Source organism: Patella vulgata, chromosome 9, assembly GCF_932274485.2.
Source record: "Patella vulgata chromosome 9, xgPatVulg1.2, whole genome shotgun sequence".
Classification (NCBI taxonomy): Eukaryota; Metazoa; Mollusca; class Gastropoda; family Patellidae; genus Patella; species Patella vulgata.
Genome location: NC_065887.2, coordinates 95,842 through 104,703, shown reverse-complemented (window position 1 = coordinate 104,703; position 8,862 = coordinate 95,842).

The window sequence follows — 8,862 nt, the reverse complement described above, 5'->3', positions numbered from 1 at the left end:
TAAGATTCCTATTGTACGGGGGTGGACGCCGGGGTGGGTGCCCGCCGTGTGGGTGTGGGGGGGGGGGGCGGTGCGGTTGATGGCGGGTGGCAACATGTATTTTTGTGGACAGAAATCATTTCGTTCAAAATTGAGCTTAAAGTGGTATCTCGTTAGCGTTTTCATTCAAAATATTAAATTATAATGGTACTTTTCAAGAGATCTGGAAATGTAAATCAAAAACACATTAACTCAGAGATATGTTTAGTTGTTAGTTTATTCTTTGTCGTCATCAAAAGATTCAAAATCAAAAGTTCATATGAGCGAGATAAATAATTTCTTGGTTGCTGGCCAACAGCTCGCATATCCTTTGGATATGCTTCAGAAACCAATTCACATTGTAAATCTTCATTCCAGCCATGCAGCAAAAGACCACGTATACGGCAAGGTGATAATAAAGAAAGGTCTGTTATTTTTTCACCCAGAAAATCTTTTTTCTAGCGTCATCTAGTGTTGTAAGTTGTCTTTCGCGATATTTTCTACCTTTGCCCGTCTCATTATCAATCAAAATTTGTACATTTGGATCATCATTTGCGAAGAGAATGATTGGACGCAATATACAATTTGTTTCAGCACCTCCATTAATTTGCAATGCGAAGAGGAGTAGGTAAGATATTTTGGTGTCCTCGTGGTTGGTTGTCAGTTCTAGGATATTCTCGACACTTTCAATACTAATCTTGATATTTTTTGATCCAATCAAGATTAGTATTGAAAGTGTCGAGCATATCTCGGCCTACATGCTTTCAGTGGTAATGACTATCTGTCTCATAAATTCACAGCTTGGGTGGCGATTCCCCCCCCCCCTTCAGCCACCGGACTAATATCTTGGATACGCTTTCTGTAGTAATATGGAGGGAAAGAATTTATGCTTTGGAAACATCTATGTAAAATAATATTAGGATTTTGTTTAATTATTCTCCATTGTCAAAATAGTAGCTATGGCATAAGTTAAATTCTGAAACGCAAATTAAAATTGGCTATGAATATTGTGACAATAACCAGACCTGTCTAATAGACATGGCAAGGTTTGGGGGCGTTTGGAAAAGTAGACAATGAAATATTTATGAAACATTTTCTTTTTATTTCGCTGGAACAATAATAGTTTATCCTATCATCTTGTAAGATGTGGGGAAAATATATTCTACAAAATATATTAATCCGTGGTGTTTTTCACCACAAGAGTTCCACGAGATATTGAAATTAGAAATTTTTTTTTTTTTTTCCTAATAATTTCTTCGCAGACCTCCCTATATGCCTGTGTGGTAGCGATTTAATTTTCGGCCTAGCCTCGATCATCATTACTAAATTCGGTACGATAAAAAAAAACTTGAAGTTGACCTAATCAAATAGATCTACCCCCTCTCGGTGATTGTAGAGACCTAGCGAATATTAACTGCTGATCAGTGTGCTTGTGGCCTTGACGAAATCTGCAGATGGCCTTAACATTTAGACCAAACGTGACGGACGTCTTTAATAACTAGACCAAGCGCAGACGCTAAATTGGTGACTTTACAATGTAAACAAAAGGCAATTTTTTTTATTCATACCAAGGCTTTATTTTTCTAATTTCTATAGTTCTACTGGAATAATAAAGTGTTGAAAATATAAACTCGATTCAGTGATCCAGCTTTGTGTAATAAGTAGAATAAAAGACTTGTCTTAGTTCTTAGATTCAAGAATCATAGAATTATTTTAGAAAAAAGAGGAATTCCAACTTTTTCAAGTCATATGTTAAAAAATGTATACACAGTCCTACCTTGTTAAAGAATAATCCTATTAATCCTATTATTCACTATTGCCATTGGTCTATTGTTAGTTGATGTTATCTTGACTGAACAAAGGGTATACAGTGTAGGCATATACGTTTATTCAAATATGATCAGCACGGCAAACATGTTTTACTAGGTGTACGGTGAAACCAACAACAACAACAGCTGACATTAGCTTAGATGTGTGCTTAGCGTAAAGAAAGAACCGCAATATGTCGATTTAGCTCTTGCATAATGTAGGCCTATGTTTAAGAGACTAGTATTTTGTTCTAGAGATTGTTTTAAACACTGCTTTTCTGTCTGTCTTATTGTGTTAATCTTGTTCGATTAGCACAAGTAGCGTACAGTAGGACGAATGGTCTTGTAACAAAACTGAACTATGAAGTCACGGTCCGATATCTTTCAATGGATGTAATATACTAAACAGCCAAAAAAAACCCCCAAAAAACGTCAGTACGATTCCAAAATCAGAGAGGCACTTTAATCAAATCATTCTAGAAAAAGACTTACTAAATGGATCATAGCAATTTTTTGTGAACAGTATGTTGACACATTAGTGATTAATTCATCACAATTCCAATACATTACGAAAAAGTTTAGAGTCTGTACACAGTCTATACATCAGTATCTGGTGTGTCCACCGCGAGTGCCAATAACAGCAGCGCAGCGTCTGTACATGGAGTGGACCAGACGATTGATGAACGCCATTAGCACCTGGAACCACACTCTCAGAAAAGGCTGGCGCAATCCATCGACTGTTTGGTCTCGGTACAAAGTTATTAAGTCTCCTCTGAATTTAATCCCAAAGATGTTCAATCGGTTTTCAGTCCGGACTAAGGGCTGGCAAGTGCCTAACGTTGACGCCGTTCTGTTTCTGCTGTAGAAAGTCCCGAGTAACTCTGGCGGTGTGGGCACGGGCGTTGTCATGATGGAAAACGTTGTTTCGATGACGTGCGAAATGTGGAAAGACGTGGGGTCTGAGAGCTTTATCGATGTAGCGCACTGCTGTAATGCCGCCTCCTCTCCATGGACCAAGATTTTGGAACATCACAGGACCCACTCTCTGGTTCAGGCCGATTCCACCCAACACATTATACTTGGACCTCCCCATGAGTCTCGTTCCATAACACATTGGTCAGAATAACGCTGGCCACGTCGACGCCATATTCTGGTCCTGCCATCTGCAGTTGATACGCAATACCGACTCTCATCTGTGAACAGAACAGTTCTCCATTGCCTGTCACTGTAACATTGATATCGTTGACTAAGCAACATAACTGTTATAAATGAAAATATACGACACTGACAGATCAAAGGCATCAGTTTATATTCATAATGTGTATTAGTTAGTTAAAAGTGTTAGTAATCAGTCATTAAGGATACTTATTGACTTTGGAATCTGCCCTTTACTAGCCCGATTCTTACTTAATAATTATGTCTCGCAAAATGTTAGAGTAAAATGGTCGAATTGCATATTAATTGATGTGTCAAATGGAGTTAAACCAGGTGGAGTTCTCTCCCCTGTATTGTTCACTGTATACTAAGACAAGTTATTAAGAAAATTGTGTGACAGTAAACTGGGTTGCCATATTGGACATGTCTATGTGGGTGCCCTTGCTTACGCTGACGACATCACCCTCGTCACTCCGTCAAGACAATCTCTTTTGTCACTACTAGATATATGTGCCAGGGTCTCAGAGGAATATGATGTTAAATTTAACCCTGACAAATGTAAACTGCTCTTGTTAAGTCATGATAAGCAGAACGATAGGAATTTTAAAGATATTTATTTTTAACGGTAAATGTATTAATGCTGTACATTCTGAACCGCATCTAGGCAACTCTCTACTTTGTGATAGTAACGAACATACAATCCAGAAGGGAATAGATAGTTTTATTGCTAAATTCAATGTTACCTTTAATCAATTTAAGTTTGCATTATAAGACACAAAATATCAGCTTTTTAAAACTTATTGTATGCCTTTATATGGTAGTGTATTGTGGGACTTAGAGCACAAGTCTGTTAACAACTTTTACTGTACCTGGCGTAAATGTATTCGTCGACTACTCAATCTGCCTTATCGCACTCATAATAAACTACTACCTCATTTATGTCAAGATCGCCCTGTTGAAAATCAGCTGCACTCAAGATTTGTGCAATTCTATAAAACATCAGTTCAACAAGAACCTTTGCATCAGGACTTGTAGTAAACATGTTTTTTATGGAAGTGGTTCTAATATTTGTAATAATATAAATTATAACTGTTTTAAATACAGTATTTCTAGATTTAACTTTTTAAAGTGCAAAAACACAATTTGTTCTAATATTGACAATGATATTGTGAATCTTCAAAAGTCAGCAACTGTGAGAGATATGATATATCAGATATATTTATTAGAATCAAACAACAAAGATATTAACCGTGAACATATACGTGAAATAATTCACCACGTATGTACTGACTGAATCTTTACATTATTGTCACTGTATAATATTGTATTATATCTTTTGTAATTTGTGTATGTATTTATAATTTAACTGTACCTGAGTACGAATAAAATATATTATTATTATTATTAAATAGGCGTTTTGTCAGTAAGGTGTTAAAACTGTGACTATTGAATGATATACACCACTATTGGTTAGGGTTGTGTATTCAATAGTGACGGTTGTTATAAATTGTCACTTTTTTTACAGCTAGTTACACACTTGCTAATTAATGACAACTGTATAATTTCTAACCACTTCCTATACATACTTAACATTAGTTTAGAATACTGACCACTTATATAATTTAATGACAAGAATTGTACAAAAATTGTCATTACTAAAAGGCCTAGCTTCATTAGTTAACGGTATCAGTTTACACGTGTGTGTCGCCAATTCTGGTTTTGTTGGGCAAACTGTAGACGTTCACGTCGATAGCAAGGGGTGAGGATCGGTCATCGGTAAGGTCTACGGCAATGGATGTTCTCTCAGGTGAGACGTCGGCGCACTGTATCGGTACTGATGGGTCTTCCGTGTGTTCCCACTGTCTAACGTGCTGTCTAAGATGCCTGTGTGAAGGGATTCTGCACGTGCTGTCGCACAACATGGCGGTCTTGCCTTGTGGTAACCCTTGGTCAACCAGTTCGAGGGCGATCCTCTGTGGTGTTGGTCGCCCGAAAGCGTTGCTGAAGCCTGTAGATGGTCCGAACATTAACCTGGAAGTGATTGGCAACGGCTTGGGCCAGCGTCGATTCTTACAAGCGCCTGGTTCCTCAGCTGTCGTGAGTCGTGGCATGCTGCTGACGTTGTAGTGTTAATGATTCAACCAGGTATGGGGGTGCATTTTATAGGAATGGTCCCGGTGGTGAACAGCGATCCTCTGTGGTGTTGGTCGCCCGAAAGCGTTGCTGAAGCCTGTAGATGGTCCGAACATTAACCTGGAAGTGATTGGCAACGGCTTGGGCCAGCGTCGATTCTTACAAGCGCCTGGTTCCTCAGCTGTCGTGAGTCGTGGCATGCTGCTGACGTTGTAGTGTTAATGATTCAACCAGGTATGGGGGTGCATTTTATAGGACTGGTCCCGGTGGTGAACAGCATCATGGAGAACACATTACCATCTCAGAAGTCAGGTTGCGTTTTTGAGAACATTTCCTGGGTTCAATTTTGTGTTTGGGAAGGAGCCTAATTGTTCAGGTAAAGTTGGAGATGTGGTCACAAATATACAATAAAAACATTTGGCAAGTTTTATGCAATGCGTCTATACAGTGTAACATACCAACCTGACCTTTCTTTTGCTGCTTAGTATATATATTTTGTTCTTGTATATATTCTGGAAATTATTACACGGTTTGCACTTTATTTGAATAATTAAATAAACAAGAGGCCCAAGGACTCGAGTGATAATATGAATCCCTACATTTTGTAAGAACATGTATGGCTATGGCAAAAAAGTTAAAATATGCCTTGCGCCCATGGGCCGCAGCAACTTCATTTTAATAAATCCATATAGGCTCAAATCTGGCAATATATTCTAAATTTACCTGAAATCCATAATAAGGATTTTCGAATAAGATGCCTAGCTTTGCCTTTTCTAGTCAAGTAACTTCGTCAGTTATTTATTTTTATATCTAATTTTAATACCGTTTTTTAGGACTTCGAATTTTGCCTAATGGTTTGGATTGTTGGTTAGCGTGCGCGCGCTGTATCATAAAGTCTGTCATTGAGTCGACTGGCGTGGTTTCGAATCCCCAGTTGTACGTGACAAGGAGTAGGGTCGCCTGTCCAACCTCGTGGGTTTTCTCCGGGTCCTCCGGTTTCCTCCCACTGCTAAAGACCCCTACGCGCAAGCGAATTATTGAAATAAAATTAAACCATATGTTCGCTGTATTGTCCTGTATTGTTTATAGTTAATCTAGTCTACTTCCGTCTGTCTCACTGCGCATGCGTGGCGCGCTCTATCTAAGAAGAGACTAGTCTGTCAGGGATTCATATGAAGGATTTCAAGGTGAGAAGTCGCGTGTTACTTCTTGTGTCTGGATACCGGATCATTTCTTGGGCCGTGTGCTTCAAGTTACCTTGACCATAACCTGGGCTTCTGCTCATACGTTGGTCGATACTTGTACGCCCTAGTGTTAACCTGTGTGTTCTATTGGAATACAGCGGGTAGCCGCGAACGTGTCTGGTGGGTCAAGCCATCCCTGGGGCCATTATGGGGAGCCCATATGGGGCACCAACATTTTTGTACTCAACATTCATTTCGGATCCATATGGGCTCAACCATATGGGTACTAAATGGGGTTTGTGTGGGTTCTATATGGGTAAGTCATTTAAGATAATATGGGTGTTATATGGGGCTTACATACATGGGACCTATATAGCAATGTTATGAAATAGGATTAGGGTTAGGGTTGCTAGCATTGTTGAAAATCTCAACGCCTTACATGACAAGTATGTCATTGTACCGGCTGACAAAGCGTCCAATAACTTAGTGTTTATATGTAAACGATATTATTATTACTGCCTGTTCAAAGAACTTAATTTCGGGAAATCAATCGACAGTGCTACGTATAAACGCTCTACGCTTAGTAAGGATGAAATTATATCCAATCACAGATCTGTACTCACTTCATTTGGTACTCCATGTGGAGATACCTATACAGATCTGCCCTTGTTATATTGGATACCTAAACTACATAAAAATCCCTACAAGCAACGTTTTATAGCAGGTTCATCCCGTTGTTCCACAAAACCACTTTCAAAAATATTGACATCTATACTAACGGCAGTGAAAGAGGGTATTCAAAAATACTGTGACAAAATATACTCTCGTAGTGGTTTTAATCAAATGTGGATATTAAAAAATTCCAAAGAATTACTTGATGGTTTACAATCTAGATCACTTTCTTCAATCTCATCTATACAAACGTTTGACTTTTCTACTTTGTACATTAAAATTCCCCATAGTAAATTAAAAGCTCTGCTAAAAGACATTATTCACAGTGTCTTTTCTTCTAAATCGGGAAATGTTAGATATCAATATTTAGTTGTTAATTACAATTCTACATATTTTGTTAAGAACCATAGTGATTCCAAAAATAAATTCACCGCCAACAAGATAATTCAGATGTTGGATTTTTTAATTGATAATATCTTTGTTGAATTTGGAGGGGAAATTTATCAGCAAGTGGTAGGTATCCCCATGGGAACCAACTGTGCACCTTTGCTTGCTGATTTGTTTCTCTATTGTTACGAAGCCGATTACATACAGGCACTCGTAAAATCAAATAAACGATTAGTCAGACATTTTAATTTCACTTATCGATATATCGATGATGTTCTATCACTGAATAATCCAAAATTTAGTGATTATGTAGAATTCATATATCCTGATGAGCTCGAAATTAAAAACACTACTGACAGTGACAATTACGCTTCCTACTTGGATCTGCGTCTCGATTTTGACAATTGCCATAAACTTAGTGTTAAATTGTACGATAAACGTGATGACTTTGACTTTCCGATTGTTAACTTTCCATTTATTAGTAGTAACATTCCAATATCACCAGCTTATGGAGTGTTTGTGTCTCAACTAAATCGTTACGCGAGGGCTTGTTCATTTTATTCTGATTTTTTTAAGTAGATCGAGGCATTTGTCATCTAAGCTTCAACTACAGGGATACTTGCGAACTAAACTTATTAAAACCTTTAAAAAGTTTTATGGGCGTCATATTGTCTTGATTGGTAAATATAACATGTCTCTCTTAGCTATTATTCTAGATATATTTAATTGACGCGTATACAATCTCCCTGATAATATTTGTCTAGTACATCGTTAACACTGTTCATCACGTGCATTTTGCATACCGATAGTCCATTGGCCAATCACGCTATTTTACCGAGATTTCGCCTAATAGTTTGGATGCAGCTATGGCGGGTGTGGCGCCAGGCAGGGTAAGCTTACTCTTCCGGACACCTGTTACCACTGTTTGTCGTGTATTTTGTACACGATGAACAGTCCATATGCTGATTACACTATTTTTGCCTTATTACACTATTTTGTCTATACCGTTTTTGTTTTTTAGGACTTCGGATTTTGTCTAATGGTTTGGATTGTTCGTACTTGGTTTTATTTTATTTTTATATATAATATGGGAACTATATGGGACTCATGTGGGGTGCAAATAAATGTGATATGGGGCTTGCATGGGACCTATATGGCCATGTTCTGCTCCTATACTGGGCTATTGAAGACGGGCATACGCCATACAGTGTGCTATGAGGGATATTTTGCCCGGGCAGACATGTAATATGGGTACTATATGGGATTCATGTGGGATGCAAATAAATGTAATATGGGCATAACATGGGACTCATATAGGATCTTTGTGGATATGCCATGATATGTAATATGGGCCCTCTATGGGATTCATATGGGTCTACTCTGGGTCTCTCATTTAAATGATAATTAAAGCATAAAGCAATTTGAACAGAGTTTCTTTAGACTACAAATTATAGCCGAACTAAGACTAATTTAATACAAGTATCTTCGGATGTATGATCACTTTC